At 32.4% G+C, this 22,950-nt stretch overlaps 1 pseudogene; it reads left to right on the forward strand.

Annotated features, from left to right (window-relative positions):
• The first annotated feature begins 1,902 nt into the window (after nucleotides 1–1,902).
• Nucleotides 1,903–2,882, forward strand: LOC114385936 (annotated as a pseudogene).
• Nucleotides 2,883–22,950: the final 20,068 nt, after the last annotated feature.

The following is a 22,950-nucleotide window of genomic DNA, read 5'->3' on the forward strand; positions in this document are numbered from 1 at the left end:
AAGCAATGAAAATTAGAGTCATTCGCTCTTTTAATTGGATTAAAAATTTATTTCTAAACAAAATTTAGGTTCAATTGCCTTTAAATATTTTTTATACGGTTCTTTAATTAATATTAGAGTTTCATTTCCATAATTAAGGCTGATCTTTATTGTGCAAGTTGCTAAAGTAAAATTTTAAGTTAAACTAAAGAAAAATATAAAAAGTACTTAAAATATTCTACTTAAATTTTGTCCTTTATTTATATATGTTTAGACCACTATTTTTTCTTCCATTGTCCATACAAAAATAAAGTTAATACAACTTTAAGTGATTGTGTTCATTTTAATTAATAATTAACAACATTTTAATTGATTAAATAAAGAAAAGAATACTACTTATTAATAGGAAGCACCAAGAGTGCCTACCAAAAAAAGAAAAGAAGGAAGCAAGTAACTCCTACGAATAATTAAATCAAAGGTATTTCAGAGATAATAATATAAAATAAAATAAAATTAATTAAATGTTTCTTTATATATAACATAAAAAAGTATTTTTTCTTCTTATATTTGATGGAAGAAGTATTAGATTTTTACTATGTAACACATACTTTTTTCATAACTAAGTATGTGATCATAACTAATTCTCTTTCTCACCTCTCTTTGATTCAGAAAATGCTAAAACAAAAAGTTAAGGGAAAAGTGTAGCTAGAAGTAGTAAAAGGTTATTACTAACCAGGATCTCTAACAATGGCATGAACAGTGTACCCTCTTTCAAGAAGAGCCTCCACAAGCCATGAACCAATATACCTTGTTGCTCCGGTAACTTGGTTTTAGGAGTCTTCTAGCACATAATCTCCCTTGATGAAATCTTAGAAGCCAAGTGCTTCTGTAAATATACAAGCATGCACATATATTTTATGAAGGAACATGCTTGTCTAGTTAGTAATCATATAAAAAAATAAGCAAGTTAATAACCACAAAAACAAATATGGCTATTTGATAGAAAATGTGTTCATCCACCATGCATGCAGAATAATTTTCCAGAAGTGTGTATTTTAATTTGTACAGAAGTCAATGTTTAGAAGCAAAGAAACAAAAAATATACATCTACTAGGACCATGCCATATGATGAAAAGAATAAAAATTAGAATTATAGTCAAAACTAAAGGTTCTAAAATTGTTTGTCAGATTATAATTTATACCAAAAGCATTGTCCATCAAAACTCTTTAATTCTAAAATCAATGTCATGCCCATATTAGCACCAAACTATAAACCCTTATACGAGAACCTTTATCAATCAAATATGTCACCCATGTATGTTATTTAGCTGTAGAATGTTAGGAAAAGGAAAAGGCGGTATACAAGTGTATAAATTAAAATTAAAAGGCTACTTTAAACTGGGGTTGAAAGGGAACCTAACCATTCATAATTCTTGGAAAGGAATTCAACTACAATAGATTTATGTCTTGTCAAGAGCTCCTGAAACAACACAACACTATATACCATTGAAAATCAGAGTAACCAAAGACTTGTAAGAACTTTTTAAAAATTGAAGGATCTAATGATTGGTCACCAATAAAATATTATAGAAAATATTTAAAATAATTCAATAATTAGAACTTGTTAAAGATTTAAAGTTGTTACAATATTCAGCTTAAAGTCAATATTCATGACAAGAGAAAGCTAACTATATATTGAATAAATCATAGATCTATCAGCTACGAAATGACAGATTCGGTATACTCACCACACTTACCATGTTGCATCAATGCATTCAGAAAGGATTTTCAAGGGCCTTTTCTTCTACTGTCTCTCTATCAGCAAGAATAAGAATAATGGGTTTATGGTATAATGTTTCCTAATGAAAAAAGTGAAAATATTGAAGTAAAAGGTAATAATTACAGGAAAGGAAATGTAGATAGATGGTAGCAGGTTGGGGCCAAACCTAAGTTGTGGCTCTGGTGTGGGTACACCTTTTCATGAAATTTTGTTAGTCATTTGCACATTAGAATTAGAGTCTATAAGGGTAAGCGTAATTTAATGACAACCACAATGTGAAACATAAGAAATAACATGGGCATCGCAAGATATGAACAAGACATACATAAGACAAAACTAAATTTAAAAATCACCAAAAATCAATGGAGGCCATTCATTCCTCTATAATGACACGTGTCCACAGTTCAGCCAGATCATTAGGGACATAGTAACCCGCAAGCAGATCATGAGCCCCACCACAGTCATTGCCACCCTCCGCCTCTTCCTCCACGACTGCCTTCTCCCCAATGACTGCGATGCCTCCATCCTTCTCTCCTCCATCGCCTTCTCCAAGGTTGAGCGCAACGCCAACATCAACCATTCCCTCCCAAGCGACACCTTTGACCTCATCATCCGTGCCAAGGCCGCCCTCGAGCTCTCCTGCCCCAACACCATCTCTTGCTCTAACATCCTCTTCGACGCCACCTGCGACCTCCTGACCATGCTCGGTGGCCCCTTCTTCCTCGTCTTCCTCGGTCGTTGCAACGGCCAGACCTCCCTCGCCTTCGCCGTATCCTCCCACCTCTCCACCCCCTCCATGCCCATCTCCCAAATCACCCAACTCTTCGCCAAATGCGGCTTCACCGTCGAAGAATTCGTCGCCCTCAGTGGGGCCCACACCATCGAATTCTCTCATTGCTTCGAGTTCGTCACCAACCTCTCCAACAACACTTCCTCCTCCTACAACCCTCGCTACGCTCAGGGGCTTCAAAAGGCTTGTGCAGATTACAAAACTAACCCTACCTTATCAGTCTTCAACGATATCATGACGTCGAACAAGTTCTATAATGCTTACCTCTAGAACCTTCCCAAGGGTTTGGGTGTGTTGAAATCTGACCTTGGTTTGTATGGTGACCCTTCTTAATGAACCTTCTCCTCACGTTTTCTTTTGCGGGTTTTGGGGCTACGATCAACAAAGAGCAGAAGATCTTTGGTTTGGCGCACAACATCTGCAGGAGTAAGAGGCTTAGACTTGAAGAGACCCTTCATCTGTTTAAATTTCTTTCTCTGAAATCCCAAACATAGATTAGGGTTTCTGATTCGGGAGAGCAGAAGAAAAAGGGGGTAGTCGTGACTTATTTCCCTAATGTTTAAAAACAAAGACGATCCTATATGAAACCCGCCGTTGTATGCTTTCGCACTATTTCACAAATACATTTTAAGGCGGTTTTATAAATAACCGTTGTAGAACAGCTCATTTGAAGATGGGTAAACAAAACCGCCTTTGTTTTAAATCTCAATATTTACAAAAATGCTACCAGCATGCTTTCTAAGACGGGTCTATGACAACCGTCATCGAAACCACGTCGTAAAAAATAGTTTTTTAGTATTGTTTATCCAAAAATAATATCAAGGTAAATGATAAAATACATTATATTCCATGATAAATTATTTTGTTTCAAATTTTGATTAATATACACGTTATGGATTAATGTTATTGTGTGTGTGTGTGTGTAATTTAAACTTTTATCAAGGAAAAAAAAACAAGAATAGTGAGTGAGGCTTTATCCGCAAATGTAAATAAAATCTACTCAACTCGACACCTTCTCATAAAAAAAATACCCACCACATATCAATATTAATTTGTTGACCGTAAATAGTGGTTGGCTTGAAGTTGAATTCACAATAACACTGAATAGTGAAGACAAGTTTTTAATAAAAGACTGGCCAAATATGTGAACAACAATGTTATATCCTGTATATTTTATTATATAATATATGTTCATATCAAAAGTTTTAAATTTAAAAACCTATAAGATTATCTAATATATTATATTTCAAATGTAAGAATAAGACTATGTAAAGATTCTGTAAAACAATAAAAGACTATATAAAATAGGTAATATATTATAAAAGTTTTAACGTTTGTATATAGTAGAAGTTTCCTCTCAATATCTATTGTTCAACACCTATAAAACATTTTATATCTTATTATATGTACATATACACTTGCAGAAAATTTTGGATTAATTGTTAACATTTATCACACTACAACACTAGTGTTCTAAAGATATGTAGGTTTATCATACTGTGCAACACAAGTGTTCTAAAGATACTTAGGTTGTGTTTGATAGGAGAAAAACTTATAATTTTCTGAAAAGTTTATCCTTTGAATCTTAGTAGGCATTTGATATACAATTTTTTTTTTACTTTTTTTTTTAAATCTTAAAGTGAAAAACTATGATTCTAATCTTTGGTTTGCCATTAATAAAAAAGATTATCGGAAAAATATGATTTGGAATCAATTTTAGTTCACATTTGCGCAAAAACATTCCTAAAGGGAGGCGGGAATTTAACTTTTTCAAGTGAAAGAAAAATTTTAGTTGTATATTTTACATGAATCTTGATTTCTGAGGAAACATATTAAGACTAACCAAACATATTTTACACATTCTTAAGAATGATGGTTTGTAGGAATCAACTTTCCTAGGAATCATGATACCCGAAAGAAACTTCTCTCATACCAAACACCGCCTAAGTTTTCCATATTTGATATCCATTTTAAAAAAAATTCACATTCATATGATAGGATGTTTCCTAGGAATGCTTTTTAAATAGTTTCCCATGAAATATTTTCCATAGGGAGGTGAGAATGTTATTTTTTCTGAATTTAATTTTTCTTTTTCTACAATAAAATTATGATATTATTCTTATTACATTAAGGTAAATGGTAAAATTGTCACACAACTCTTTGATTCCTAGAAAACCTATCTAAATATTTCCAATGTCTAACTAAACAAATTTTATTTATTCTCAAGAAAGTGAGAAAACATGAAAATATTTATTCCCGAGTATAAAAATATTTATTCTCTATCAAACACCCATTAATGTACTAGGCTTGAAATAGGGTTTTGTGTTTATTTAAATGAATAATTAATAAAAAATAAATTAGTATATACATATATATATATATATATATATATATATATATATATTATATACACACAACAGTTACGATATTAATATATAATAAAATATTAAATATTGTAAAAATCACATCAAATTTTTTTATAATATGCGATTTAGTTTGATTTGTCATAGTATCCAAAAATCAAACCAAACTGCAAAAAATATGTGATTTTTAGATTCTTGGGTTTTACGAATTTCGGTTTAAACAGTTTGGTTTGATATTAAACACCTATATATCTAGGTTGTTGCTTCTTACACTCTTTTTGAAATATTTTTTTACCTGTTAGATTGGTCATTCTGAAAGCCGAAAAAGGGGATTGCATTCAAAAATGTACTTTTACATTCTAGATTGACCATTCTAGCTAGAAGGAAAAAGGGAGTGCGGGAAGCAATAGCCACATATCTAGTTAAGAGTTTCTTTGTAATGGACCCTCCCCCTAAAAACAGAGTTTTTGTTGTTTTATAGGAGATATTATTGGCCTCTACTACCCCTTGCAATTACTCTTCTACCCCCAAGTTCAAAATTCCCCACCTGTCCCTCTTCCCTATTTCTTTTCCTAGCACTCCCTTCCCTTCCTCCTTCTCGTTCTTGCTTCTTCCTTCTCCTTCTCCACTAGATACCTAGCTTTTCCCCTTCTCCTTCTCCTTCTTCCTTTCCCTTCTCGTTCTCATTCTCCTTCCTTCTACCCAACCTAAAGCTTCCCTTCCCAACCTAAATGAACCTTGTCTTCTCCTTCTCAACCCTTTTGTTCTCCTTTTATGCACTCCCCCTCTGATCTACTTTTTTTTTTAGGTTTTGCATTCAATGGAATTGTGATTCTGTTGTGGTTTTTGGCAAAACCAACAACAAAATTGTGATTCCATTTTGGTTATTAAAGTTTATTTTATTTTTTTTGTTATTTTTTATTAACAATTTAATTGTTTTTCTTTTAATTTTAGATGGCTTGGACCAAACATGCTTTACACGTGGTTGGATGCGATCCCTTTCATGAGGGCCCAAGCCCCTCACATGAAAGGGATGGTGCTAGAAAGTGGCATCGGAGGCTGACTACGTTTGCACGTGGTTAACGACTTCCCCCGACGAAGTTAGAGCCAAAGGCTTAAGCACAAACACATCCATTTGACAGGATCATTAGACTTCTATTTGGAAGAAGTCTAGTTGATTTGTCATTGATTGGATCTTACAAGGACCACTGTGTTGGTCATGTATGGATCCAGCAGCCATGACCAGAGATAAAGCTAGTCAGTCATGATTCCCAGGTCTTACCACTTCCCACTAAGTTGGCGGTGATGGCTTATGTATTATGGTCACTCAAGTTATAGCGTAATACCCTACCACAAACAAGGGCTTCGTGAATGTCCTTGTGGAGAGGTGGCACCAGGAGACCTCGTCCTTCCTCCTACTTGTCGAAGAGATGACCATTACTCTAGATGATGTGTCATGTCTCCTGCACCTCCCATTGATAGGCAGACCCATTGATCATGTCCCCCCCACCTTCAATAGAGAGGTCGTGAAGATTCTACTCATAACTCACAAAGGCATTCCAACAGAGAAAGAGGCTATAGCAACAATCATCGCAGGTGCTAGGGTTAGGTTGATGTGGCTAGCAAACCTATATCACCTTTAGTAGAGAGGTCGTGAAGATTCTACTTATAACTCACCAAGGCATTCCAATAGAGAAAGAGGCTATAATAGTGACCATTGCAGGTGCCAGGGTTAGGTTGACGTGGCTAGCAGACCTATATCACTGATACGTCCAATCAGGACCATACCTGTGGGCTGCCATAACTTATCTTTTGCACTTGGTTGGCAGTATGATATTTGCCGACAAGTCCTCGACTCACGTTCGCTTATCTCCTCTATGTCAGTAACCTAGATGACTATCATTGGTATGCCTAGGTAGTCACTACACTGGTGTACCTAATAACCATTTATCCTATGCAAGTCAGTACACCAAAAAGCAGGTTGGAGGTTACATGTCGTTAGTCATGATAACTAAATAATTTTTTAGTTGTGATTATTTGTATTTTTATTTTCCTTATTACTACAAGTAATTTTTTTGACAATTTTTTTACAATCTTTGGTGTTTTTGCATCTACCCACTATTGGCTATTTCGAGCTTGGGGCTGATATTCTGGATGACCCGGCAGCTAGTAGATGGAAGCCAACACAAGGCATCAGGTAGGCTTATCTAATTAGGGAGAAGCTGGATGACCTTTGGATGATGTTTTCATTTGGTGTCCTTATATGTGCCATAAAGGTGTCAGACCATTCCCCCAACATGCCCATTTCTCTGGTTTCATCAGGTTTGGGACAAACGTGTGATGTTATCTTCTAGAGAGGGTGTTGATGCAGTTAGGTCATGTTCAACACATCCCACACCATCCACTGCAACGTCTCAAGTATGGGGCTTTTGATATGACATAAGTGGAGTGGCAACAACATGTCATTTCATTGGGTGATGATGTGAAGGACATCCTTGTGGAAGCAAAGCATCCAAGCTTATTTTGATGATGCCAAAGACTCAAGTCAAGAATCAAGATTCAAGCTAGTTTCAAGAACTAAAGAGTCATTCAATCAAGAATCAAGATTCAAGTGAAGATTCAAGAGAAGACTTAAGATATGCAAGAACTTCAAGAAAAGCATCAAGATAAGTATAAAAATATTTTTTCAAAAGAAAAGATTGAATAACACAATTTGTCCAAAAGAATTTTATCAAAGAAAAATCTTTTACCAGAGTTTTTACTCTCTGGTAATCGATTACCATAAGGCAGTAATTGATTACCAGAAGCCCAAATAGTTTTATAACTGTTTTACAAAGTAGTAATCGATTACCATGGGAATGTAATCAATTACCAATGTTTTTGAACATTGGATTTCAAATTTCAAGAGTCACAACTTGTAATAAAATATTTTCAAACTTGTGTAATCGATTACACGACATTTGTAATCGATTACCAGTGTTTCCAAACGTTGGTTTTCAAATCTAAACATGAAGAGTCACATATGTTGATGTGTAATCGATTACATTATAATGGTAATCGATTACCAGTGTCTGGTTTTGAAAAATAAATTACCAAGAGTCACGATTTTTAAAGTGACTAGTTTTTAATTGGCCAAGAGTCACAACTTTTAAAAGTGACTAGTTTTAAAGAAATTGCCAAAAGTCACAACTTTTAACGTGGTTTCTTCAAGAGCCTTCAAATGGCTATAAATATGTGACCATGGCACGAATTTCAAAAAACTGATTTCATTCATTCATTCTCAACATCTTTCTAAGAGTTTTTGTTCAATACTTGCTTTGTCAAGAAAATTTCATTGGGCAAAAACTTGTGCTATTCTATTTTCCTCTCCTTCTCCATTCTTACAAAAAGCTTTTCAAGAGACTGACTCTTGGTGATTGTTTTTAAAGAGAAGGTCTTCTTGGTTAAACATTGGACTCAAAAGACTAGCCACTTTTGGGTTCATTGCAAGAAGCGGATTTGCTTCTTGGTTGATCACTGGATCCAAAAGACTAACCACTTTTGGGTTCATTGCAAGAAGTGGGTACAACTTCTTGGTTGTTATCACTGGACTCAAAATACTAACTGCTTTTGGGTTCATTGCAAGAAGTGGGCATAACTTATTGGTTGTAATCACTGAACACAAAGGAAGGGATTCCTTTGTGGTTCATTGCTTGTAAAGGATTTTACAAGGATAGTGGAAATCTCAAGTAGGTTGCTTGGGGACTGGATGTAGGCATGGGTTGTGGCCAAACCAGGATAAATCTGGTTTTGCATTCTCTCTTCCCTTATCTCTTTTACTTTTTGTTGTCTTTACATTTCTACAAGTTATTTTTCTTCATTTATTATTTCATTAATTTGTTAACAAAGAAACAATTGAATCTAGGGTATAATTAAGAAACAAAACCTTAATTCAACCCCCCTTCTTAATATTTCTGATGCCATTTGTCCAACAATCCTAACTGTCTTTGGGAAGGCGCAAACGAAGGATGCATCTGAGAAGAACATATGGAAGAAAAGGTCAATATTCTTTGATATTCCATACTGGTCTGATCTAGATGTTAGACATTGTATAGACATAATGCATGTGGAGAAAAATATTAGTGATAGTTCAATTGGCACCCTTCTTAACATTAAAGGCAAAACAAAGGATGGTTTGAAACCTCATCATGATTTGGTTGACATAGGTACACATGAGCAGTTGCATCCGATATCACAAGGTCAGCAAACGTATTTGCCCCCAGCATGCCACACAATGTGAACAAAAGAGAAAAAAGTTTTGTCAGTGTTTGCGAATGTGAAAGTCCCACAAGGATACTCTTCAAACATCAAGTCCCTTGTATCTGTGAATGATATGAAATTGGTTGGCTTGAAGTCTTATGATTGTCACATCTTAATGCAAAAAATCTTGGTTGTAGCCATTTGAGGTATCTTGCCTGACAAAGTTAGAGTTGCCATAACTCGTTTGTGCGTTTTCTTCAATGCTATATGTAGCAAACTCATTGACCCTCAAAAGTTGGATGATTTGGAGAATGAGGCTACCATTATCCTTTGTCAATTGGATATATATTTTCCTTCTTCATTTTTTGACAGAATAGTTCACTTAATTGTTCATCTAGTGAGGGAGATCAAGTTGTGTGGTCCCATTTTTTTTTTACAGTGGATGTATTCGGTTCAGTGATACATGAAGGTCTTAAAAGGTTATACCAAGAATCAACACCGACCAAAAGCATCAATTGTTGAAAGGTACGTTGCTGAAGAATCTATTGAGTTTTGTTTATATTACACTGAAATAGTGAAACTTGTTGGGCTTCCTCAAACTCTTCATGACTGTAGACGGGGAGGTAAAGGGACATGAGGATACAATGTTGTCACTATGAGTCGACAGGAGGTCACACAAGCGCATTTGTATATATTGAATAACACACAAGAGGTTCTTCCATACATAGACACTCACAAACAATTTTTGACAGCTACTCACCCAAAAATGAACACGATAAAGGTGTTGCAAAAGCATAATAGAACTTTGATAAACTGGTTTAAAGAAATAATCTTGGGTGACGACAGTGCTTCTAAAACATCAAGATTGTTAGTTGTCGGGCCAAATCTCAATGTCCCCACCTGGAAGGGATATGACATCAACAACTATTCCTTCTATACAAAGTCACAGGATGGTAAAAGTAGCATGCAAAATAGTGGGGTGAGCCTTGAGGCTGATTCTGAATACTTTTGTAGTGCATCAGATAACAACCCAATTCGAGCATCCATGCCTTACTTTGGAGTGATTGAAGAAATTTAGGAGCTTGATTATAGTGACTTTAGAGTTCTTATTTTTAAGTGTAAATGGGTTAATGGAAATATCGGTGTGCATCAAGATGAAATGGGATTTACTTTGGTAGACCTTTATAAGGTGGCTTACAAGGACGAGCCTTTCAACATGGCAAAATAAGCAAGACATACGTTTTATGTCCAAGATCTGTGTTACTCAAGATGGTCAGTGGTTCTACAAGGAAGAACAAGTGGTATCGATCATGAAAATGATGATTCAACACTTGATATTTGCGAGACACATTCTTCCTCCACACAAATGCCTTCCATAATTGAAGAACATGAAGTGGATGACGTACATGAAAATCATAATGATCATGATGAAGGTTTATGGGAGTACATTCCAACGTAACTGTGTTATATCAAAGTAATGTTTATGATATTGCATGATATGTAATCAACTTTTTTAATATGCATATTTACAATTTATTACTTTTGTATCTTTGTAATTAATGTTAATTTTAAAATTGATGTATTTCCACAAAGTTATGGAAACACCCTCAAGGTCTCCTCCCCATTCATTAGATCCTTCGGAGTCTACGTCTAGAAGGAGTAGACAATCTACATGATTGAGAAGCTTGACTCTAAGAAACTTGCATCAGCCCGGGCCAATAGTTAATGTCAATCCTGTCACTGGGGGAGGATCAAGCCCATATAAAGAGAAGTTCCATAGCTATTTAGGGGTGGTCACTCGAGAAAAGATTCCTATTGTCCATTCTAATTGGAAAGCTATACTGAAATCTCTAAATAATCTAATATGGGATGACATTTTGGTATGTCCACTTAACTAACTATGTTTTTGAATTTGTTTAATTTAAGTTGAACATTGTGATTCACCAACTTTTACATAACTATTTCTGAGGCAGGGAAAATTTGCTATCCCAGAAGCATCCAATGCCAAGAAGAAGATGTTGTCATCGGTGGCCATTATATGGAGGCAATTTATGTCATCCTTGACGACTATATACGTATATGCAGACAATGAGAGTCAAGATAATCATATTCCTAGTAAAAAGTATGGCCTTTATCCTGAAACCTGGGAGGAATTTGCTGCAAGTTGCAAAACCTTGAATTGGCAGGTTAGATGTGGACATCTTTTTCTTTATACTGAAATTACAAACTTCAAGTTTCATCTTTATTAGATTGTTGAAATTCTATGTAATTTATCATAGATAATTAGAAAGAAGGCTCAGGAAATTAAAAAATACAATGACTGTCCACACTTACTGTCTCATGGGGGTTGTGATCTGCTTGAAAAGAAGCTCATGGATGAGAAATAAAAGAAAAGACAAGAGGAAGCAATGCTGATTGAGGATTCAGAAATGATCATCGACCCTTCATTTTCCATTGCAAGACATGTCAAGTGGAAGTTGGCCTGCACAAAGCGATATTGGCAAATGACATCTAAGGTGGCACAACAAATTTTTGATAAAATCGTGAGTTAATTTTCAATTTCAAGTGTACTTTTTGTATGATAACAACCTCATTTGATATATATACATGTGATAGTTGCTATAGGACTCCTTACATTAACAGACAACACAGGGTGGCTTTGTTCCCCATGGTTGTGAGGATATACTCAATATTGTCATTCGACTACCAAAGCACCAAGGTCGTGTTCGTGCTGCAAGAAGTGGTGTCTCAATCAGCCAATACTTTGGATAGGCATCACGAGCCTCTAATAGTTCCTTTGCATCAATCAACCCACAATAGTTGGTTGAGATGATTGGAAACCTTAAGAAAGAGTAGAGGAAAGAAGTAGAAGAGGAAAACAAACAAAGGCTGGAGAAAATGAAAGAAGAGTTAAAGGAGACCATCAAAATTGAGTTATCCCAAATGACATCGCATCAATCACCCCCCATTGAGGAAAATATCCAAGTATTTGGTGCATGTGTGAGCATAAAGGGGAGTTGTGCTAAAACTGTTGTCAATCCATCAGGGGAAGAGCACGTCATTGATGTCATGCCAACTATAAGGTTGCATGTTCAAGATGATCATTCTACCCGCCTGGTGGCCGTGGGAAAAGTATATGAAGGGGCGTCCACCATACACAACATGCCTTATGTAGATGATGTGGTCAAGGTGAGTGTTGCAAAAGTTTACGACGATAACGCTCAAGTCCCTTTTCCCATGTCAAAGGTTCAATATGTGAGACAGACCCTTGACACATTCATTGCATGGCCGAGACAACTTGTGAAACATGTTTCACGTAAGGTCTTTATTTATGTTTAATAGTATTAAGACATTCTAGTATTGTTAATATATGTTTACTAACATTAGGTTCATCATTATGTTTATCAACTAAATAGGATTCACATATTCGTCCAAAGAAACTAGATGAACCTGTTCAGGTTGACTCTTGTTAGTGGAACTAATCCCTTAGTTGATTTGATTAAAAATTTGTTTGATATTTACGAGAAGCCTCTAGAGTTGTTATGGAATGGGACTAAATTTGGGATTCCGAATGAAGAAGCATCCTTTTTCATAACATATTCGGATGTATATGAAATCATATAAGGTGACAAATGTTTGAACATATCTATACTACAGTTGTGGATGATGTAAGTAATTTCTATTTGAAGGTGTTCTTTCATGAACTAATAATTAATGTTCCTTATGATATATGATTAACAATTTTCATTTGTAATCTTAAAAATAGGTTTATGGATGAGTTGGGTATAAGGCCGGGTCATGGTTCCGTGTACAGATTCCTTAAGCCTCAGTTCATACACAATGCAAAGGATACACATGATGAATGTGAAAATTACAATGAAACATGGATGAAGGAATCACAAAGAGAGGCCTACTGTTTGCTTCTGACAAGTGCACCAGATCACGCAAGTAGTATAAAACGATAAGAACCGAGTATCGAACTCTCGGGGAACTTGTGTTACCTGGTAAAGCTCTTTTAGTGAATAGGTGTCTAGTGTGAAAAGAGATGTATTAATATGAACAGATGTGTAAACTAACTATTAAAAAGGGAAAATCACGTGAGAAATGATGCGTAAAGACAAGAAGGTGACACGTTGGTCTTCCTAGTAGGTGTCTAATGCTCAAAGGACATTCTCTATTTAACAATGCTTATGTGTTCTATGGTGTCTCCTGAAATGCTAAACCCCGATTCCTCATGATAGTCTAGCCTAATCCTGATCAAGCATCGTCCGCAGATTCCTCTTGTTGGACTAAACTCAACCATGACCGCATTAAGATAAACATACAACAACTAGGTTACCGTACCCCGATTCCTTGTGAAAATACGACAAACTAGCCTCGTCCTATCAAGTTCTAAGAATCAGACCAGTTTCCACTGTTGAATGATCCTAAGGACACATGCATCTACGTGATCAAGGTAAATGCATGGTATAATGAAGTTCTGATAGCACAGTGAACACACAAATCATCATTAAATAGATAAAAAAAGATATTTACATCAAGTACCTAGAAGGAAGATCCAACAGAGGATTTAGCTTTCCATAACTGGAAAGCTTCCTTTACAACAAAGAAAAGAGAAAGATGAAAGATTGCAAAAATACAAGTGGTGGGGATGTCTCCTCCATCTCTAGGACCTCTCAATCACTCATAAACTCAACTCACGCTCTCAGGACAACTTCCTTTTCCAGCTCTAGTCTCTGCAGATCCTCACACAACAAAATCTCTCAAACTCTCTGGAATTTGGACCTCTCTCTTTCTAGAACTGAAGACATGCAAGAGCTCCTCAAGAAAATGGCCAAACTCCCTTTATAAATCTGATTTCAGGCTTAAATAGGTGGCTTTGTTCGTGCTCGTGCGCTTAGCACAACTCTGATCCGCTCAGTGCACATTAGTGAATATCGGCTTAGCACGTGCTTTTCTCGCTCAGCGGATGGGCTGAAGCAGTGCGCTTAGCGGGGTGACCCTTCGCTTAGCGAACATGCACAACTCATCCTTCTTCCAGATTCTTCCTCGCGCTCAGCTGAGGAGTGTTGCACTTAGCGAATGACATTTATGGCTCGCTAAGCCAGCAGATTGGCTTAGCGAGAAGGTGAAAATGAGCACTTCACAAACTTGCCTAATTAACCTGAAATTGAGAGAAAATGATTATTAAACACACAAAACAGAATTACTAAGTATTTATTATCTATCTTTAACTAAAAGAACTTATAACACTACAAAATAACCATAAATTGGAGGAGTTTGATACAATTTACACAAGTTTTATACACAAAAGTTAGTCGTATTCACCGACTAACACCTACCAAGGACCTTACTTGAATCAGTAAGTAAAATGTAACAAATGAATTAAATGAATGTTTGCATTATAAGTAGTTAATTATTCTCGAATTCAGGGGCCATTGGAAACTTGTCGTTGTGTGTCCTAGGAACGATCTTGTTGTCTGGTTTTGTTCTTTGCGTAAGAAGCTTGATATTCACATCAAAGCTGCAATTAACAAGTTTTAAATTATAACTCATTTACTTTATCCTTCGATCAATTTGAAAGTGAACAAACTCCCCTTCCAACAGAAGTATCTCCCAACACTTCTACAACATTAGAAAATTTAACTTTCTTATTCACTTTGCTATCATGGTTCCTCTTCAAGGCTTGTCCATCCAAATAGTAAAGGTTACATTAATTTTTCTATCCTCGTAACACTAAGTGTCTCCCCTTGTACACCTTGCATCCTCACTTTGAACCAACATACTCGTACCCTTGTGATTTCATCTTCCCCATATAAATGATATTGACAACAACAAAAGGTACAAATCTCACATTTGTGAAAGCTCGAATAGCACCATCATGGAGCTTCATCCTCACGTTCCCTATGCCTTCAACCTTTATTTTTCCACTATTCCCTAACTTGAAATGGCCAAATTCTCCATCGGTTTTCAACGTGTCAAACATCTCTCGATCTCTACAAATGTGATTTGAGGCAGCAAAATCCATCACCTATTTTGTTTTAGCAACCTCATCGTTTGTTGTAAAAAACACGTCATCTTCATCTTCAACACTTTTTACTACATTAGCTTGGGAGTTGATACCATCTTTGTTCATACTTCTTAATTTATTCAAGTCCTCCTTCATTTGTTTGCACCTCGCTTGCACATGACCATTCTCACCTCAATAGTAACATTACATGTTACTCATATCTCGTTGCGGACGCAATTGTGATTTTGATCTTCCTCTTGGCCCATCATGTCTCCTTGAATGATTCTTCCCTTGCTCAGACTCCACCACAACTAGTGCATGGTGTTCATCATCAACATTTTCAGTTCTCACCATTCTCTTATTTTCTCTAAGAGCGGTGGTCACCTCATCTGACTTCAAAGTTGATCTTCCCACAAGCAACTTTTGAACCAAAGCTTTAAAGAACCTTGGTAGTGAGGCCAACAACAACAACGCCTGCTCCTCATCAAAGAGTTTATCATCCACATTCAACAATTAACTTACTAGTTGATTGAACTTGTTGATGTGGTCATGGAGATCTCCTCCCATCTCCATTTTGAGTTGATACAACACCATCTTCAAACAAAGGCGATTAGTTAGCGACTTTGATGCATAGATATTCTTGAGCTTCTCCCACAAGGCCTTTTGTGTTGTTTCCTTCAACACATTGTATTTTATCTCAGGAGCAAGAGCTAACCGAATCATGCTCACAGTCCTCCTTTGGATCTTAGTCCACTCGGTTTCATTTATAGAAGTCGTCCTTTCATCTTCTAACATTTGATCAAGACCTTGTTGCACCAAAAGGTCTTAAATAGTACTCTGTCAAATCATAAAATTTATTTGTCCATCAAACAACGGTATCTCAAACCTTTGTGTGCTCCTGACCATAGCTCTGATACCAATGTTGGATAATCAATGCTCTTTCAAACAAAATTATTCACACTCACAAAGGATGGTGAGAACACAAAAAAGATTGCACTGTATGAAAAATAATAACGAACACAATAATTTGGCGTGTTTAAGCACTTCTTGTCTACGTCCACGGAATCATCTCAAAAGTATTTAACTATCACAAAAATGATTACAAGATTGTAACCCACCCTAGATTATGTATCACTCTACAAACCCGAGTACCCCACTCAATAGTTACAAGAAATGATCACACTCTCACACACTCTCTTCATGTGTATCTTTTCCACTAATTCTCTTCTCTATTTATAGTGAAGATTGTCACCAACTATAATAAATAATTTTTTTTGGAAGTTAAAACAAAAATAATTTTTAATGCATCCATTCAAATAGACTTTATTTAGTAAAATATAATCTTTCACTTTATATTTAAATCACCTAAACCTTAGTGATAAAAATTCAATTTCCACTATGCATTAAATACACCTAATCTTTTAATTTAAAACTCTACACTAATATGTAATTTGTTCAGGATATAATTACTAATATGTAATCAATATATAAATTAGAAGAGAGAAAGTTATACTATAATAAAATATTGGTTAAATAGATTTATATTTTAATATTTTTTATTTTAGTCCTTTGTGTTTTAAAAGTATTATTTTATTCCTTTATATTTGGATAAACAATTTTTTACTATTTAAGACGATTTTTTATTGTTCAAAACAATATACATAATCCTTAAAATATGTTGATTGTTTTATTTTGATTTTGTTCACTAAAGTTATTCAGATTTTGCCTTGACTCAGCTAAGATTGAAATTCTAAAACACTTGCCATCAATCTAAGCTGTATAATACACAACATTAGTCGGGAGATAATTATTATGAGAAATCAAAATAATGAATATAATTAATTAATATAATTATTATGAGAAATCAAAATATTGAATGGTTAAAAATAAATAAACATGATGAGTTTTCTAAATAATCATTTAATTATTAAATAAATTTTAATCTTGACAGTACTCTAAATTTACAATTTTCAGATTTAATTTATAACTTTAACATGTCTTTTGTTTTTAATTTATTTTTAATGACGTTGAAACTTCACCGACGGAAGAAACAACAAACAGGCTGAAGATAATTAATTAGACACCTGATATTTTTATTGAACTTCTTAGATACCTCCAATCTGTACAAACTCACCTTTAGGTAGGAGATTTTGGTCAACATCATGTTATACCTACTACCTTAACAATTTTTTTAAAAATTAATATGGGTAAAATATATTCTAAATTCTTATTAATATAAATAAAAATCAATTTTAATACTTTATTTTCTTTCTTAATTTTATTTTTAATTTTTAAATTTAAAAACTTTAAATACTAGTATATATTATCAATTATTGATGACGGAACAATTAGATAAGTCATACGTTATAAAAAAAAATTGAGTTAAAAAATATATAAAAAACTACATTCGCTTCACTTAGCAATTAAGGTAAGTAAATAAAAGAGAAAATTACAAATAAACCCGAAGAAGAGCCAAACTCTGGATATCTATTTTTATTGTTGAGGGGTAAATAGTTATTTTTATCTTTGAATGTGTAAGTCACACACAAATTCATTTTTGAAAGATTAAAATTTAAGATTTAGTCCCTGAAAGTATAAAAAGTGTAACAAATTTATTCGGTGGTTAACTTCCGTCTGTTAATGTTAATGAAATAGTCTGTGATGCAAGTGCACAAATTTGTAAAAAAATTGATTGTCAGTGTAGTCATACTGAATAAATTGGACGAAAATGTCAGTAAATTACCATTATTGAACCTAAATGTCAAAAAAAATTTGTTGACGAAAATGTCAATAATTTTTGTTTTAGATCAAAATGTCATTAATTCTTATTGGATGTAATATTAGTAATTCTTTATTGAACCTAAATAACAGTATGTTTCTATTAGATTAATTTATTAGATCCCAAATGTTTATTAATAAAACAAATATACTAATATAATTATATAAAACGTTAAAAAATTAATACAATACTAAAATATGATACAATATTAAAAATTAAATAAAATACTTATTCTAATAAAATTTCGATTACCGTCATCAAGCACTCTTCTTTAGATATTATATATTATTATAAATTTTTAAATGAATTAAATAATATATACACAAATGTTAAAATTAAATATCTAAAAAAATACTCTTTTTTTAATAAAACTATATATATATATATATATATATATATATATATATATATATATATAATATTCCAAATAAAAATATAACAGACTTAAAGATGAAATAAATTCATAATGTAATTATATATTAAATTCATCTTTTGTAATTTTTTAACTATCATTTTAGTTTATATGAAATAAATGAATACGTTTACCTCCTAAATAATAATAAACGTAAATTTGTTAAAATTATTTGTTTTTTTTTTATTATTTTAGGCAATTTTTTTATGCACAAATATATCTTCTTCCTTAAAAAATAACCTTGCAATGCTATTTAAAATGTAATCACAATTAATGTTTTTCATTCATCCTCAAGTTTGCTTAGTATATATCATAATAGTTCCACAAATTCAAGTTCAATGAGTCACACCTTTTCAGTTACCAATAAAAAAGGTAAATAACTATTTTCATCCTTCAATATGTAAATCACTAATAAATTTGGTTCTTGAAAGATTACAATTCAAAATTTGGGAAAAATTTACTTTAAAATTATATTTTACTTTTAAATGAAATGAAATTTGGGATTTAACAAATTAGTCTAATAGAAAAACACTAATATTTAGATTCAATAAAAAATTACTAACATTTATGTTCAATAAAAAATTATTAACATTTTGATACAATATAAAATCATTAACATTTTTGTCTAATAATGATAATTTACTGAAATTTTTGTCCAATGAAAACATATTGACATTTTGATCCAAAATAAAAATGACTGATATTTTTGTCCAAACAAAATTATTGACATTTTCGTCCAATAAAAAATTAGAGACATTTTAGTTCAATAATGAGATCTTATTAACATTTTTTCCCAATCTATTCAGCATGATTATGTTGACAATTAATTTCGTGACAAATGTTACTAAAAGGTTAAAATTTAAAATTTAGTTTCAAAAATGTCAAAATACATATTTATGCACGAAAATTTTGTTTTTTACGAAAAAAACTCTAGATATCTATTAAACACGCGGAAACAGACACATTTATAATTGTAACTACACATAAAATGGACGAAGGAAATTACCTCAATGCTACGCCATTAACTCCCCCAAGTAATAAGTATGACCTCGAAAGACAAAGCTGTTTCAACAACAAGAAGCACTAATGCACAGTCACTAGTGGCATTAATAAACCATAATAATGTTAATGTTGCGTGTGTGGTTGCTCACGCACATGCCAATAATCAATTGGGCAAATGTCTCAAATGCTGCAGCCACATTTCAGATTTTGATGTGCCACCTTCCAGTTCCAGCCTAATATGCTTCAGATGATTGAGGAATCTGTTGTAATGGAACTGAGATATTAGGGCACACCTTAGCTGAGCTATTTCTAGGAAAGCTTCCCTAGGGCCTAACAATTCCAATAAGCATGAGATTCTTGTTGTCCATGATTAAGAACAAATCATTTGAATGAGTCCCATGATACCACTTTTTAATTTATAGCAAATCTATGCTGGTAGACTACATAATCCAATTATGGTTGCGCATTATATTATAGTCTTTCAGTTTGGTTTTTGTTCAGTTGGATTATATTATAGGGATTCATTTTTTAAAAAAATTATATATATCTTTTTTAAGTGAAAATGTACTCATTTCTGTCAAAATTAGGTTATTATAAATGATAAAATTTTATTTTTAATTATTAAAATAAAGAGAAAAACTTAGATATAGTACTATATGTAGATTGGTGTTCTTCTCCAATCATATTCGGAGTTTCATCTTTCATCTTGGTAATGGCAAAAAAAAATCCATTAAGTTATTCAGTTATGACATATTATGGAGGTAAAATTCTAAATCTGATAGAAAAACAACACCAATACTATCTATGATATTATATCTAAGTTTCTTCCTTTAAGGTAATTAAATACTTATTATTCGAAATGAAAATTACTGATTAAATTGTAATGATTTCGTACCAATTCATCCATGTAAGATTTGGTTTGAAGGTTTGTGACCAGATCCAATCTAATGTTGGATATAGTTTCCCATCAGAGATAAATTTAAACATGCATTTTGTTGATCATTAAGCCTATTAATTTAACTTTAGAATGGGTCCCAATAGCAGTTGTTCAATGAAAAATTTAGGGCACGGAGGACCCTTTAAGAGGGTCAAGATCAAACAGGACAAGCCAAGAGATAGGAATTAAACGGTACTTTTTTTTTCTTCCTTTGGGTAAAATTGATTCCGAGCTGTTTTAAAGAAGTGAACGAATCGTGCACACGTCTTATTTAGTTCTTGGGTTATCAAAGTACAAAGTCGACTACCATTTTTAACCTAACGTGTGATGAAATCCAACCATAGAAAGCAAATGTGGCTGGCAGGTTGACTCTCATTTTACTTGTAAAATTCTATTTGAAAACTGTCGGCAGAAGACAGGGCTCAACATTTGTTTAATTTATATCTTTGAGAATATGATATGACCATTGCCTCTTTGTTTAAAGTGTAGAAAATAAAAGAAAGAATCTACCAAAAATATGAAAATAAGAAAAGTTTTAATTGTGTCGCTTTGCTATTTTTTTATTATTAAATATCAATTATTATTTTTAGATATTATAGAATAAACCACCAATTTCATTGATAAAGTATTACTCTCTTTGCTAAATAATCCTTAAAATACAGAAATTATATAACTAATACTTCAAGTATTAGAAATCATATTAAAAACTCTCATATTGGACAAAATCTTTCAAATTAGTCTTGGATGTTAATAAAATATATTAATATATAAGTTTAAATATGTTTAAAGTATCTGATAAATGATTAAATTTTTTTATATATTTTTAATAAATTTTTTTATTATTTTGAGTTTTAGATATAATAAAACTTTTTGTTTTGAGTATATATTATCAATTATGATATAACATTATCACTTATTTTGTAAGGTAACATTTTATCACTTAACTGGGTGACAAGAACTTAAATTTCAATACATCGAGATTTAAAATAATAAAAAATTTTGCTATAGATCCAAACAAAATTTAATCATTTATCAAGAACATAAAGATATTAACACGTATTTTAAATTGATGGATATATTCAATACTACAAGGACTATATATATAATTTTATTACTTCAAGAGCTATTTAGGAGAAAAAATACTCAAGAAAAATTTCACCTATTTTTTTTGGCAAATATTTTTTCTCAATTGACTTTGACGTGACTTTCATCGAAATACACACTACATATATTGTTTTATCAACATGCGGTAACGCACAGTATCATTCCCTCTACTATATCTAAAGTTTCTGCTTTCTTTTCTTTAATAAATGCTACACAGGGGAGCAAAGAAGAATAACACTATAACTAAACGGAAAAAAAGGACAAGGAATACACACAAAACGTACTTGCTTTTATCGTGGATTTATATAGTAGTTTAGTTTCTAATTTTAGAGAAATCAGAATATTATTACTCTATATATTACTTAGTAAGAAATTTTTGTGTATTATATAAATATTTTATATTTTAGGTAAATTATGAAAATATAATAAAGAAAAATATTTCAGAAAAAAAATGAGATTAATAAAAACACGCATTCAAATAAATAACTAAAGCTATATATAAATAATTGGCTAGATTGCATTTTTAGTTCCCCTATAATTGTAAATGTTGGGGATAAACATCTACGCTTTAAGATCCAATTCATCATGTTATCAATTATAGTAAAGAATTGTTCTTTTATTTTTATTATCATATTTATTATTTTATTAAATTATTAATTTAACAAGTCTTTGATTAAAATTAGAGACTTGTTATCATGATAGAGATTATGATAATGAGAAAGAAGTCCTTTATAATTTTAATCTAAATTGCTCTTTATCGTAGGATTATTGTAAATAGGATATCAATAATCTGAATAGATCAATATATATGTAATGATATTTATTGGATAAAGATTAATAAATTTCATTTATTATTATATATATATATATATATATATATATATATATATATATATATATATATATATATATATATATATAGCTAATAGTACCTTGATATGTCAATAAGAAATATAATAGTTTCCTTTAGTAATTAATAAGTTATTTGTTATATTTTAATTTCGAACATCTAATGCTTTAGGGCATTAGTTGAATGAATATTGAATATGATTAAATACTGATAGAATTAATGATTAATCAAGAAGGAATCCATCAACTTTAGGTAATGAGTTTGAGCTCTATAATAGAATTAAGACCTTGACCAAGGCAATTGAATGAAAGAAGAACAGAGTTTCTTAAGTCATTCATTGATTAAATATAATGTGTTAACTTATTAGAGTTGTAAATGATGGAAAAAAATACTACATTATTCTTCTATCGGTTCTTGAAGGTAAAAGATGTTACTTCATGTTATCCAGACATTAAGAAGTGATGCTAGACGCCTATCTAATTAGTAAATTAATTATGATTAATTACTACCGGTTTAATATTGAACCTACAAGGTCACACACAAACGAGTTTTCTAATCTTTGTCAAAGAAATTATTTTAATATTTGATGATTAATTAAATTAGAGAATTTAATATGTTTAAATGATTAATTAATTTCCTAAGTCACTACAAAAAAAAATGACATATACCTACAGAAACTTTTGTCTACACACATAAATTAGTGTA

Source organism: Glycine soja, chromosome 15 (genome assembly GCF_004193775.1).
Source record: "Glycine soja cultivar W05 chromosome 15, ASM419377v2, whole genome shotgun sequence".
NCBI lineage: Eukaryota > Viridiplantae > Streptophyta > Magnoliopsida > Fabales > Fabaceae > Glycine > Glycine soja.